At 37.9% G+C, this 15930-nt stretch overlaps 1 protein-coding gene across 1 annotated transcript in view; it reads right to left on the reverse strand.

Annotated features, from left to right (window-relative positions):
• The window catches only part of LOC138175865 (metabotropic glutamate receptor 3), a 273313-nt gene extending 257473 nt beyond the window's left edge, over positions 1-15840 (reverse strand). Inside the window, exon 1 of the mRNA XM_069106470.1 lies at positions 15259-15840. The gene's annotated coding sequence lies outside the window, so the exon portion shown is untranslated. The remainder of the gene's footprint in view (positions 1-15258) is intronic.
• Between the last annotated feature and the right edge of the window lie 90 nt (positions 15841-15930).

The following is a 15930-nucleotide window of genomic DNA, read 5'->3' on the forward strand; positions in this document are numbered from 1 at the left end:
CCATCTTGCCTAGAATATGGACAGCAACTCCTCTGTCATTTAACAGAAAGATTTGCAGCATGCTTCTATTTGAAAAACATGTTGCCCTGCAGCCAGTCTCCGAAATTTGCTAGGGTGGTTTCTCCATGAGAGACAAAAGCTCTGTCACTGGGACTATCCTCAAAGTCTTCATAGTTTGGTGAAAACTACCAGAATTCATATTCATTGGCATTAACTTTGAGGATCCAGGATAACCTTCTTGTTACCTTGAGGTATCAAAGTATCACTTTTCTAGAGATTTCATTATACAGGGCTCAGTTATACTAAGCTATGGAGTTTATCCTTAGGCAAAATGGTGGAACAGATAAAATACATAGGCAGTGCCTTCCTATCTGGCTTCCCCCCCCCCCCATAAGGTGAGGCTACATAATCCAAACATACTGTAATGAATATTATTATTATTATTATAATTGCTGGGTGATTTTCCCTAGCAACTTCTTATTTTAACAAGAACTTCCTGAACATAATTTAGCATTAATCTGTAATTGTAGAATTTAAGTCCTTGGAACAGAACACATCGAAGATACTTTGGGGAACATCTTTTGGTACACCTATTCACAGGGTCCACTTAGACCAAAATCTAATGAGAATAGGGGCTGGGAATTTAAGGTTCTTTTGTCTCTCTTATCTAATTTGATGTGTGATTTGGTGTTGCTCACTAACCTTAGTTATGCTACCAAGGGCTGACATGAAGATGAATGCAGAAACCTATAAATTGCTCTGGGCAAGCTGCAGAAATTAGAACACAAAAAAACAAAACAAAACAAAACAAATGACAGTCAACAAATCTCAGATATTTGTTGTGATGGCTGAACATGCCAACCATTTCTGACCCTATGGTGTGATCTCCCAAACTGACATGCATTATGGCATATTTTCTGCAAGCAACTTCAATTCTGTCATATATGCCAACACATGGTGCTTTAAAAAGTTTAGGAAAACACAAAATATTACCAATATTCTCTCTGTTCTATATTAAAATACGAAACAACAATAAGTACCTCATATACCTCACTATGCCAGATGGATGGATCTGGGACATCCATTTACTTGTTTATGTCTATTAAGGCTTCTAGCACAAGGTACAAATCATAGAAAGCCCCTAAGACCCCAATTTCAGCACTTTGATGGAGTTGAAAGTTGTCTAAATATTAGGTACTAGAGACAGCAGGCTTGATAGTAGGAAATATGAGGCACAAAGTCAAAGGATCTGGAATTCAGTCTTAGCAAGGCCACCAAATGTTCTAGTCACTTTGCTCCTGTGGTCCTTTACTTCAAAATGAAGATTCATGACACCCATATTTTCCACAAGAGCAGAGTAAGTTTAGTCAACAAGCATTTACTATCTATTATGTGTAATACACTGTGCCAAGTGCTAGGGATATAAAGAAAGTTAAATTAAAGTAAGAATAAATGAACTAAAAATACAATAGAACATAATAGTGTTAAAATGTGTCTTTCTAAGACAATATGCTGTCCACAAGAATCCTTATATATGGTTCAGTGGCTGCTGTTTCTACTTGAATTTGGCAGCATTGCTGTAGACATATAAGTTAACCCTAATTACTTCTTATCGATAAACAAGTGTTAGGGAAAAAAAGTTTTCTAACTCACAGGACCATTTTACTGGCTCAGTCTCCTTGTATATGGAAAAATGAAGGGAAACATTAACTTGTTTCTCTTAATGACCAAAAATGCCAGCCACCAGTCATTGTTAATTTGTAAAAACTCTTTTATTTGCCTATTTATGTGACAAGTCAGGAATCCAGTCTATATTTCTGCTCCTTTTTTTCTCTGATGATCAATTACAAAGACTTTATTGTCAAACCAAACATCTATCTAATCTATTATCTATTTTCCTTCTATCTAATCACAGACCTAAAGTTAAAAGTGACTTCAGAAGCCATCTGATCCAAGGCCTTAATTTTACAAGAAAAAAAAATAAAACAGAACACATTTGTAGCAGTAACAGAAGAAAAAGAAGTTGAAGAAATAATACACATAGGCAATGAGGAAAGAAAACTATCACTTTTTGCAGATGATATGATGGTGTACTTAGAGAACCCAAGAGTATCAACTAAAATACCAGTTGAAACAATTAACAACTTCAGCAAAGTCACAAGATATAAAATAAACCCACACAAATCATCAGCATTTCCATATATTGCCAACAAAACCCATCGGGAATATAGAAAGAGAAATTCCATTTAAAATCACTGCAGACAGTATAAAATACTTTGGAGTCTACTTGCCAAGATACACACAGGGACTGTATGAACCTAGTTCCTAAAACACTACACTCAAATAAAGACAGATCTAAACAATTAGAGAAATATCAATTGCTCATGGGCAGGCTAAACCAATATAACAAAAAGGAGGATACTATCTAAATTATTTTACTTATTCAGTGTCATGCCAATCAATATAACAAAGAATTACTTTATAGAGGTAGGAAAAATATAACAAAATTCATCTGGAAGAACAAAAGGTCAAGATTATAAAGGGAGTCAATGAAAAAAAGTGAAAAAAGGGGGCCTGGCAATACCAGATCTCAAATCATGTGACAAAGCTATAATCATTAAAAGCAATTTTTACTGGATAAGAAAGAGTGGTGGATCAATGGAATAAATTAGTCACTCAATATATAGAAGCAAATAAGTATAGTAGTCTAGTGTTTAATAAATCCAATGATCCAGGCTACTGGGGCAAGAACTCACTATTTGACAAAATTTCTGGGAAAACTGGAAAATAGTCATAAAACTAGGCATAAACCAACTTTTCATACTGCATGCCAAGATAAACTCAAAACAGGTACACGATTTAGACATAAAGTATTATATCATACACAAATTAGAGATTCAGGGGGAAAATACCTGTCAGATCTATGTATGGGGAAGAGCCCATGACCAAAAAAAAGTAGATAGTTTCACAGGAACTAACATGGATAATTTTGATGACATGAAATTAAAAGTTTGTCCGATAAAAGTCATTTTTCAAATATGTACAGAACCTAGAGAGATTTATAAAAGCAGGAGATTCCCCCAATTGAGGAATGGTCAAAGGACATGAACAAGCAGTTTTCAGAAGGAATCAAAGCCATCAATAGCCATATGAAAAAAAAGCCCTGTCTAAATCATCAATAATTAGAAAAATCTAAATTAAAACAACTCTGAGGTACTATTTTATGCCCAACAATGACTAAGATGACAGAAAAGGAAAATAACAAATACTGGGAAGATAGGAATACTACTGAACTATTGACGGAGATGTGGATTATTCCAGCAACTCTGGAGAACAATTTGGAACTATGTCCAAGGGACTATAAAACTGTGCATACCTTTTGACTCATCAAAACAACCACTAGGGCTATACCCCAAGGAAAAGAAAGAAAAAGGAAAAGGATCAATATTTAAAAATATTTATAGAAGCTCTTTTTAAGTTGTCAAGGAGTCAGAAACTAAGGGGATGTTCATCATTTAGGAAACAGCTGAACAAGTCATGGTATATAATTGTGATGGAATACTACCGTACTTAAAGAAATGACAGAGAGAAACTTGGGAAGACTTATATGAACTGATGCTAAGTGAAGTGAGCAGAACAAAAAGAACAAGTTATATAGCAGGCAATATTCTTAAGAGTAACTTAATAACTCTGATTAACGCAATGTTCTATCACTAGTTCCAAGGAACTCATGATGTAAAATGCAATCTACTTTCAGAGAACTGATAACCTCAGTGTGCAGATTGAAGCATTTCTTTTGCCTTTCTTCATTTTTTTTTGCCTTTTGGAAGGGAGGAAGGCAGGGAAATTGGGGTTAAGTGACTTACCCAAGGTCACATGGCTAGTATTATGTGTCTGAGGCCGAATTTGAACTCAGGTCCTCCTGACTCTAGGGCCACTGCTCTTTTCACTGCACCACCTAGCTGTCCCCATCCTCTCTTCATTTTCTTTTCTTTTCCCCCTTGACAATATGGATAATTATCTTTCCCTGAAAACCCCTCCTTCCTAACTCCCTTATTACTGTTAAAGGATACCGCTATCCTCCTAGTCAGCCAGGTTTAAAACCTTGGTGTGATCTAGACTTCTCACTCATCCTTATACCTGGTCTACTGTCAAATCTTGTCATTTCTCATATCATCCTCATAGACGTCTCTTTGTGTGCACTCACACAGCCACAGATCCTCATAACCTCCAGCCCACAAAAGTCCTCCAACAGGTATTCTAGTCACAAATCCCATCTATCCTCTACTCGGATGCCAAGGCATTTTTCTAAAGCATGGTTCTGATGTGTCACTTTCAAGTTTAACAGGTCCCAAGGGCTCCCTGTTCCCTCTAGGATCAAACACAAACTTTGTTTGGAATTTAAAGTCCTTCACAATCTCAAATCCTACCTTTCCAGTGTTTCTATACTATGCTATGTATTCTGGATAGCTAGATGGAACAGTGGATAGAGCACTGGGCTCAGAATCAGGAAGATACAATGGTCTTAGGCACAAACAAGCAGTGTGACCTTGAGCAGTCAATTAATCTGTTTGCCTCAATTTATTCAACTGTAAAATGGAGATAATAATAGCAACTACCTCCCATGATTGTTATGAGGATCAAAAGAGATTTGTAAAAAGCACTTAGCACAGTGCCTGACCCATAGTAAATATTATAGAATTGCTTATTCTCTTCCCTCTTCAGTGACATCAACCTTCTTGTTCTTCCTTGGATGCAGTGTGCTATTTCCCATCTCTGTGCCTTTTCAATGGCTGTCTCCTACAGCTGGAATGTTTTACCTCTCACCTCCATTTCTTACTTTCCTTGATTTCTTGCAAGAGTAAGCTCAAATCCCAGCTTCATCAGGATACATTTCCTAACCCCTCTACTACTAATGGCATTATCACCCAGATTTTCAGTCTCCTCTGTATATATTTTGTATGTACTTAGTTGTTTCCAGATTGTCTCTCCAATTAGAATATAAATTCTTTGATGGAAGGTGCAGTGTTTTTGCCTCTATTTGCATCAGTGGTGTTTAGCACAGTGACTAGTACAGGACATATGCACAGTAAATGCTTGTGTATTCATTGATTGTCAGAGGTGGAACCAGACTCCTGGTTGTTTCTACATCATTTCCTTGCTCTTTGGAAAGCCTCCTCTTCCCCCTCCCACCGGAACTTAGGCTCTGACTCTGTGACTCTGAGCTCTAATTGTTGAGCTTTTGCTTCATCTTGCCTAGTATGTGAGCACCACAGTATTTTCTGGACATTTTATAAACCATGTTACTAGGTTTGTACCTTTCTCTCCTATTCTAACTCCTTTATGGGGGGTTTATCTTTCCTCTAATAGCATATAAATTCCTTGACAGTAAACTGTCTTGCTTTCTTATATTTTCATCTCTAGCACTCAGCACAATGTCTAGCTCATAGTAAGTACTTAAAAATGCTTTTACATTCTTTGATCTGTCGATTGATCCATCCATCCATCCATCCATCCATCCATCCATCCATCCATCCATCCATCCATCCAAGTCATATCACCTCAGAGCCAGTGCTCTTTCTCCAAACTCCCTTTTCTCTCACTTATATATACATTTGTTATTTAATCATATCTGACTCTTTGGGACCCCATTTAAGATTTTCTAGGCAGAGATACTCCAAGCTCATTTTACAGATGAGGAAACTGAGTCAAACAGGGATAAGTGACTTGCCCAAGGTCGCATGGCTATTAAATGTCTGAAGTCAGATTTGAACTCACAAAGAGGAGTCTTCTTGATTCTAGTCCCAGTACTGTAGCCACTGTACCACCTAGTTTTGTACAAATACATACATATACATACATGTACATGTATATTTATATTGTTATCTTTACTTCTAGAAAATGTTCTTCTTCACTTTGCCTTTGGCTGACCACACACTCACTTCTCCCCTTAGTTGTGGGGCTATCATCCTCTTAGCTATTTCTTTAAGATAATTCCTTCAAACAAGAAAGGATGTCTTCCACTATTCATTATTTATGTTTTAATTTTTTTTTTCCATCTTTGGTTTTCTTCTGGGTTTGCTTAGAAGATCTGACCTCAGTAAACAAAATGCACACTTTGTTCTAGCTTGGAAAATGACAGCAGCTTACCAATAGGGAGTCAGAGGCTTAGATAGCTGACTGCTTTCAGAGGTATTAGTTCACATCTGGATATTCCTGAGTGACTTCCTTACAATATGAAATGAACTTGGAGGTCACTTTCAATAGCTGCTAGAGTTCCTATGGCTAAGTACCTATAAATTCTGAGTGAAAAACTGAGATTCTATCCTAATCTACCTGAGTACTTACGCTATTTGAGGGCTAGATCACTGATCTCTCAGTGGATAATATTGGAGTAGTGTCTGCTTTGGTTGAGAGGGGGTGGCCCAACTAGGTTGTGGTTATAGAATCTTCTTGGATCTGTTTGGTTTGCCTTCCACTGATTTATAGAATGCTAAGTGCTCTTCTGCAGTAGGTGTTCAAATACTTATTTTGTTGAACAAATTTGTGAATGTTTTATGCCTTCACAATTTACTCACAGTGTCCTGTCCTTATAAATAGAATATTATCCATTCCCCTTAGGCTACTGAGTTTATTTCTTGAAATCCTTTCCATTTCTTCTGGTCTTGTGAGAGCTATCAGACAATACCTATGCATATCATTGAATCTGATCTGGGTTTGAATCACCATCACCTGGGTCAGTTACCCCCAGTGGGTTTTCTAAGCACAGTGCCCAAAACAAAATGGGATGCTTGATAAATACTTGTTGACTTGACTTTGTGTCTGCTGTTACCTCAGGCAAGTTCACTTAACCTCTCTTGGTCTTATTTTCCTCCTCTTTAAAATGAAAGAAGTGGACCAGATGACCCACAATCTAAGGTGCCTTCACATCTATGAGTTTAATAGCTTATGACCATCTTTTCAAAGTTACAAATGCTGTTACTGTTGTCTCAGTTTGCCATTAAACAGCAAGTTGTTTCTGGAGTGGAGGAATAAATTCAATATTTTTGTAGCTAGCTTTAAGGGTTTTAAGATCAGTCATGACCAATTGGTATATTTCAGTGTTTCAGTTTACTTTATTGTGACAGCAACAGAGCATTAGTGGGGGCAGTTCTAGCCAAAAAAATTTATTTTGTGGAACTACAAAAGGAAAGATAAGATATATACTTTGAGCAGATGGGTAACATGTTGTAATGGAATCAATGTACTTGGAGTCTATGAGGTCTGTGATTGTCTTAGTTTATGAGTATAATTGGATCCCTGATCATAATTTTGAGTTGTGATATCATGGGAAAATAAAATTAACCTATATGAAACTCAGTTTCTTCATTTGTAAAATGAAAATAATGATACTTAGAGTACTTAGTTCACAGCAGTATTTTGAGCAGGGCCCTTTGTAAATCTTTAAACTCTATATAAATAGGAGTTATTTTTATCAATGCTATTTTCAATTCCTCTTGACTACTACATATCCATCAATTACAACTGCCTAACACATATCAATTTTTTCAAGACTTTATCCAAATCCTGCCTGGTCTATAAAGCTTTCTCACATGATAATGAGCTCTCTTCCTAAATTATAGTAGAATTCAATCTTGCTGTCAGTTATTTGACCATAAACTGTATACTTCCTTATGGTATCTCTTTTGTTGCTCTTTTATGTCATTATTTAAATTTTGGGTTGTTACTTAACTTGCACTGAGATTGTCTTGTCTTACCCTCCCAATCACATAACTATATACTTCTTTCAGGTTCAAAGACTGCTTTAAATATATTATCATCTCTTTGGAAACTTCTAATAAACCTACGAGCTAGATAGGTGGTATGAGAGGTCACTAGACCTGGAAGACATAAGTTCGAACCAGCCTTAGGCATTTACTAATATGTGATCATAAGCAAGTTATTGACCTATGTCTGCCTTAGTTTCCCCATCTGCCAAATGGGAAGAATAACAGCATTTACCTCCTAGGGCTGTTGTGAAAATAAAATGTAATATTTGTAAAGTGCTTTGCAAAATATCAAATGCTATATAAATGATAGATATTATTATTTATTTTTGTTATTATCTTTCCAAATTTGCAGATAAGAAAATAGAAGACCAGAGAGGTTAAATTACTTCTTGAAGTCTCTAGACTCTAAACTTGGTATTCTTCCCATCATAGGATTGTCACTGTTGAGTCATTTCTGTTGTTTCTGACTCTTCATGCCCCCGCTGGGGTTTTCTTGGCAAAGATACTGACTTGATTTGTCATTTCCTCCTTCAGTTCATTATGCAGATGAGGAAACTGAGGCAAACAATCTTAAGGGACTTTTCCAGAGTCATACAGCCAGTCATTATCTAAGTCCTAATTTGAATTTAGATCTTCCTGACTCTAGGCCAGGCACTCTATCTACTGCACCACTTAGCTACCCTACCAAAGGACTAGAAATCATAGATTTAGAGCTGCAAAAAGCCTTTGAGGTCATTGAGTTGGATTCCTCTCATTTTATAGAAGAGGAAACTGAAGGTCAGAGAGGTGCCTTGTTCAAATCTTCAGACTCTAAGCTCCAGATTATTCTTCCCACCACACCAAGATATTTTGCTTTGTATTTCTTTGCACATATCTAGTGTGGTCCCTCATATAGAGAGGCTCAGTCAACATGTGTTCATTTCTTTATTATTTTGCCTATGTTCATCACATGCTGCCCCCCTTCTCCACAGGTCAGTACCATTCTCACTTAAATCCAAAATTCAATTCACAAAGATTAAATACCTCTTATCTTGTATTGGGATCTGGGTATACATGAAAACAGTGACTAGCCTCAAGGAACTCACATTCTACCAGAAACCCCTTTCTCAAGTTTTTAGCTCTCAGGTTGGTTACTTTGTACAATCTGAGAAAAAAAATAACAAGCCAGCTTTTTTGACCAAATTAAGACCAAGGGACTAGACCTATGATTTCACTGATAGAGAGAACTTGCAGATGAACAAATTGGCTCTATCAATGCAGGCTGGCACTTCCTCTGCAATTTGTAGTCTTAGCTGATGAAAGCAGAGGTGGCAAACACTGATGCCTGTGGTCCACAACATTCTCAAGTGTGCATGAACCAGATTACAAAGCAATCAGGAAATCATTACCAAAATTAAAAAAAATAATGCAATAAAATGTAGATAACATTATATTATAAAGCTAAATCATTATACAGCTGGACCCTTAAGTAAAGTTTAGTAATACCCTCCTCCTTCTATTCAAGTTTAACACCAATGACCAAGAGCAAGTTAAGTATTAAACTTAGTATTTGTCAGAGGTCAGACTCGAACTCAGTTCCTCCAGGTTCTGAAGCCTACTTTATTCACTACACCATTGTTTTTGTTGGTGGTGGTTAGTCATTTCATTTGTGTCCAACTCTTTGTGACCTCATTTGGGTTTTTCTTGGCAAAGATACTGAAGTGGTTTGCCATTTCCTTCTCTATCTCATTTTACAGATGAGGAAACTGAGGCAAACATTGTTAAGTCACATGTCCAGGATCATATAGTTAGTGTCTGAGGCCTAATTTGAACTCAGGAAGATGAGTCTTCCTGACTCTGGACCCAGGACTCTATCCACTGTACCACCTACCTGCCCTGCCACTGCCATGTTTTCAAATTACATTTTTAAACTAAAACAAACAAAAAAACCAACCTAAAAATAGTCAAACCAATTTGTGTGTATATGACTGTGAGTATGTAGACCAATTTGTACATATACTAACCAACATATTGGCTTGTGGGTAGGAACCTACTTGACTACTTGACTCTTTTCTTGAATTTTGACATGGGGTGGGGAAGAGGGTAGAGAGATAGGGAAGATATGAGTAATCAAATCTGAGGAAGGACTTTAAAAGAGCAAGATCCACAGGTTTTCTGTGGAACAGTTGCCTCAATATAGTACTATGTTTTCAAACATGGTTTCTTTGTTTGGTACATGGATATTGTATTATATAGTGTTTTCCCAAGTTTATTTTCCTGTCTCTCACCTTCTTCAAAATACGTTTTTACAAGCCTCACCAGTCCCAGGAAAGGTTGTGCATTTGCAGGGGAAATAGAAAGTGTTGCACTGATACCAATCTCCTGGCATGCATAACTTTTCTGGTGAGAAATTATTTGACACTTTTATGGTTAACTTTTCCCATCAACAAGAAAAATCTGCTTTGCCTTTGTTTCCAGGAGAAGTTATTTGGCAGATACATACCATCCCACACTCCCTAGCACTGTACAAATACTTTTGCAGTAAATTTGACCCATTAAGAAGACTATTGGTTTATAGAAAAGATGGGACCAGAAATGATTTATTTTTTGATCTTCAATATACTATTGGTAAGGGGCAGCTAGGTGGTGCAGTGAATAGAGCACCGGCCCTGAAGTCAGGAGGACATGGGTTCAAATCCGGCCTCAGATACTCAACACTTACTAGCCATGTGACCTTGGGCAAGTCACTTAACCCCAACTGTCCTCCAAAAAAAAGCAAAAAAATATATATATATACTACTGTTAAAAACTCTGTATATTGAGAGAGCCAGACACATTTAGAGCTTATTTTTTTTTCCCTCAACCATTGCCTCCATTTATGGCCATGGGACAAATAATGAACTCCAATTTTACACATTGTGTATAATGCATATTGCAAATCTGGAGTTTGAATAGTTTAAAAGCAATATGAAATGTCAGCTATTATATTCTTAATTTTTGGAGGAAAATTATATTCATTGAATAGTAAAGAAAAGTATTGTGTTCTGCTTAGACTTGTATCATCTACGGCTAATTCTTCAGCATTTTGGTGTGCCAAAAGCTACCTAGGAACTTATTTCCTGATTTTTCATTTACTCCTCCACTGTCTAGCGGAGTTTGCATCTCACGCCCAACACTAAGAGATACAAGTGAGTGGGATGATAAGTCTACAGAGTATGTGTTTTCTATAGTACTTTATAGAAGCCTACATATGTATGTATGTCTAGGTACCAGACATAACCTAGAAGAAATAGTGATAATAATCTGTGTCTGATTTGGGTTATTCCATTAAAAATAATTTTCAAATGTAGTCCTTTTAACTTAAAAAGTTGCTTTTAGTAGCCTTTTATTTCTACTGCCAAATACTCTCTTTATTTGTAATTTTGTGATACAGGCTAGAATCAGTCTCAGAGAATCATGAGAAAATTCTAGTCTTTCCTTTGGCATACTTAGAGTTTGATAAGGCTAATGTAATCAATGGAGTTAGTAAGTTGTTTTAATACAAAAATATAAACCATACACACTTTTATGTTTCTTCTATTTTATATTCAACACAGAAATCACTTTCATTTAAATAGTAGAATTTACATGACAACAGACTCTAGGGCTCATTGGAGCAGCAGAACATATTGACTGTCACAGAATTTCCAGCTTGTAGAGTTGGAACTGAAATGGTCTCACTGCCAATGCATTTGCAGTGAAAATCTCTCATACACGTGGACCATCAGGGGCATGTTACTTAGAGTGATTCTTTTTAGTAGTCACATGTGACATTAAATCAAGAGAAAGCTTTTCCTTTCTATATTTCTCTTCTCTATCTCTATCTCTCTCTATCATCTATCTATCTATCTGTGTGTATGTATGTATATATATATAATATATGTATGACATATCTTAGGCTGTTTAAAATATGGGTATCATTATATATAAATATGATATATTCACGTGTATAAATACAATACACATATTTTAAAATGGTCTAAGACATGTCTTAAACATGGAGCAGGGACCTCTAGAATTATAGGTATCATTATGTTATTCTCACCTGTATTTATCAACTAAATTTCTAGTCTGCAAGTAGATCAAATGTAATGGTGGAAAGGTCTAAAACAGACCTGTTTTTACTAGAGTAAGTTAGTCTAATGGGGGTATGACTGGATGTAAGTAACAAGATGAAATAGAGCAAAGGGAAAATTAGGCTGAATATCACACCAAAGTTCTTAATAGGGAGAATTATTAGACTGTGAAATAGCCTTCCAAAGGCAGTGGTAGAAGTCATTACTTGAGTCATTTAAAACTAGACTGGACCAAAGCTTTCCAAATACAGTATACTATAGGGATCAAACCTACATTAGCAGTGAAAGGAGGTGGATGATCTAATGGTCCCTTTTTTCTCACTGAGTATGGTTGGACTGATTTTATGTGTCTCCATCTATGGTATATAATCTTCCATCATTTTATGTTGCTCCTTGGTAGCCATTTGAACAAACTAATCTAATGCTGGATTGCATTGAGTTAGCATGTCTCGAAGGAGGCTAAAATGAACAGTAAACTCAACATAAAAGAACAAACCAGAGGAAGTACAAGCTAAACAGGTTCCCTACTAGTTTTCGGACTGTATGCTTGGATATATTTGTCCAGAGTTTTGCCCAGGGAAAATAACTCTCACCCTGGTGTTCTGGCCTCATTCCAACATGGATAACTGCATTCTTCCCTCCTGTTGTTTCAATGGGGATTAAGTATTAATTTTCATTTCCTTTCTCAAATGGTTTCCTGGGATGCTGTTGTGCGGCTGTTAAACAAGTTGCCACATTTCATCCCTAAAGACAGCTAGTTACATGCTGACAGTGGGCAGCCAGGTACATGGGAAGGGTTCATGTATCAGTTTTGTGCCAATCATTCTTAGAGGACAGAAACAAGAGGAAATGAATTTAGTTATAAGTTATATAGTTATTGGTATGTTACCAATGAAAGACTACTAAGGGATGTTGTGGTAATAAGAATTTTTAAAATGAAGACAGATTGGATGACTTACAAGCTCATCTGACTGGGAAAAGGGGACTGGGGGAAGATAACCTTTTGAGGTCCCTTCTAGTTATGCCTTCAATGACAACAGAAAATAAAGATGAGCAAAGATAAGATGTTACTTTGTGTTACCCTTACTTATTTTCCATGGCTATATTTACATGATATATAGGAGTATGTGTCAACCAAACCAAGGAATTGGGTCATGTTTCAAGTATATAGCTGCTATGGGGCAGCAGCTTTCCCCCCTACCATTTCTCCACTATTTATGTGCCATTCTGTGTTGCTCATTCATTTGAAAATACTATCCCACAAAGTGAGGTAGATCATTGAGCTTAATTGCACTAACTCTAATATCTGTTTCCTTTCTCTTGGTTTTTACCTTATTTTTCTCAACTCATTGATCACATGTTACTGAAGTGTGAAAATACAACCCAAGGGAAGAGTGAAGCTTCTTGTCACATAGTTCTAGCCTCATACTTACACTGGCATCATTTTCACTACTACACTTAAGCAAATGTGTTAGCTTTTAAATGAAAATATTTCATGGCAAAGAACAAGGAAATACATTAAAGGAATAGAGGCTTTATACTGAGAAAAATAATTTTCTTATCATCATTCAAAAAATCTGCTTACTGATATAATTGTTAATTCACCATGGGTTTTAACTGTGTCATTTTTAAAAGTGCTGGTTTCAAGGAGTAGTTTTTTTCTATGCACAGAGGTGCCATAAAGAGACTGAACAACAGCTCAAAAAATGAGTGAAATTACTTCTGATGAAAACAACAATAGCAACAACTGGTAATTTCTTGTTAGGTATTCAATGAACTTTGAAAGAGGGATGATTGAGATTTCAGTAGGACTCTCCTCTAGGATGAATGGTTCTTTGTAAAAAATGGGACTTTTAATTGACATCATCCAGAAGGTAGAAAAATCTACTTTTAAAATGTCTTGAGTACAATATAAATATGTTGAAAGTCTAAGTACTCTGCTATGTGAATAACTTACTTTTTTTAATGCCACATTTTGTAATTACTAGGCAACAATTCAGAGCACCACAAAGGGGTGGGTATGGCAGCTCTTAAGCAAAGAAGTTCAGGACACATATTATTCAGAATTATTGATTCAAGTCTATTCTAATTATACTCTTGAAATATATTTCCATGCAGAAATATTTTATGTTAAAGTAAATTCAATGAGACCTACTTGACTTAAAGATAAATGACTAATGTTCTGTCTTGAAATGGGATGCTTGCTATTCTCAGAGAAACAATGAGGGCACCTTCTCTTGGAGGTGTGTCTGGCAGGTGGCACCAAACGATTAACCCAAAGAAGCTCCAAGTTAAGATCAGCTGGAGGTCCTTCACTCTCACTATGACACTATTAACCTTAGCTTTGAGCACACCTATTGTTCCTTTTTGTGTGATAGAAAAATAAACACAAACCCAGAATAACACCTCCTACATCACAGACACAAATACTAGCTAAAATAATTTGTCAGACAGTAAAGGATTTGACACACAGACCTGCAGAAGTGTGCCTGTGGCTCTATCGGATTTTAAAAAAAATACCAATTCTTCACAGTGATTGAGTAGTACATAAGGTTGTGGGGGTAGTTTTATTTATTTATTTTACATTTAGCTAAAGATGTGATACCTTTGTTCGTTCTTCAGAACCTAAGGCAAGGGGGAGGAGAAGGTAATCAAAATTAAGGAATTCCTAAGAAATAATGCATATGCTACCCAGTCTCTTTCTGGATCCTAGCATCACCCACCCTCTCTGAGTTATCTGTTAGAAGAGAAAATGGACCAGAATCGATGAATACGATCTATTCTCAGCCTGGCTCTTGGATTTTTTTCTCAAGCTCAAAGGAGTACAAGGCATTGAGTTTAGGAGTCTTTCCAAGCTCATGGGATGGAGAAGCAACCGCTGACCAACATCTGGAGGCAGGTTCGCCCTCCTTCAAGCTGCAGTATATCTAAGGTTTCCCTTATTCTTCCGTCCTCCTCACCTAACAGCAGCTCTACATTCATGAAAAACGGCACCAGGACAGTCTCGGACTGTCACCCATTCATAAAGCCAAATAAAACCCGCAGATGGGAATAAATCCTTAGCCCCCGAGCAAAGCTGGAGACGGTTGGCTGGGAGGTGTGAGCCTCCTGGGTTCTGAGATCAGTAGTTAGCCTTATCCCATCCTGAACACCTCTACCCTGAATTCTCTTCCTTTAAACATCCCCCACCCAACACACACACACACACACACACACACACACACACACACACACACACCCCTCTGTCCCTTCACTATCTCTCCAAAAGAACCATAGGACCTCGTCTCCTTTCTTGCTCTAACTTTTGCGGGCTGAGTCCCTCCCCGCGCTTGGACATCACACCCCCCTCGCTTCTCCCCGGGGGACCAGAGTCTCCTCCCGAGCTAGCCCCTTACCGTGCGCTGAAGGCAACTCCTGCTTGGGGCTGGTGCTGGCAGCGGCTGCTGCCGCGGCTGCTGCTGCTGCTACTCCCGCTGCTCCTGGGCTCCGGCGGCTCATGGTTTGTTCTCCGCATCCGACACAAAAGCAGCAGCGCACAGGCTTTGTCCTTTCCAAATCCAAAGGGGGAACTTAGTTTGCCCCCTAAATGGCCAACTTGTGTGAGCTGCTTCCTGTCAAGAGAGTCCCCTCCTTCCCCTCTGCTAGCTGGACTGGGGCCCGATGGCAGAGCATCAAGGCCTCCGGAATCAGTGGGGAGTGGGGGAAAGGGTGGGGGGAGAGGTTGAGGAGGGGGAGAGAGGAGGATGGAGGTTGGAAGAAAGGGAGACTAGAGACCAGGTGGTCTTCCTGGAAGGGGAGGGGAGAGGAGAGTAACGGAGCACTTCACAGCCTACTAGCCCTCCTCCCCTCTCCTGCCTTCAGGCAAACACACTTCCCAGGCACCAGAGCAACTTTCCTTCTTGGCCAGACAAAAAACATCCTTTCTATTTGGGGCTCTCTGCTGAGATACAGACCGCCTAGCATCTCTCTCTCTCTCTCTCTCTCTCTCTCTCTCTCTCTCTCTCTCTCTCTCTCTCTCTCTCTCTCTCTCTCTCTCTCTCTCTCTCTCTCTCTCTCTCTCTCTCTCT

This window comes from Petaurus breviceps, unplaced genomic scaffold, assembly GCF_028583685.1.
Source record: "Petaurus breviceps papuanus isolate PSGF00001 unplaced genomic scaffold, PetGlider_PUasm1.0 79, whole genome shotgun sequence".
In the NCBI taxonomy this organism is placed as follows: Eukaryota; Metazoa; Chordata; class Mammalia; order Diprotodontia; family Petauridae; genus Petaurus; species Petaurus breviceps.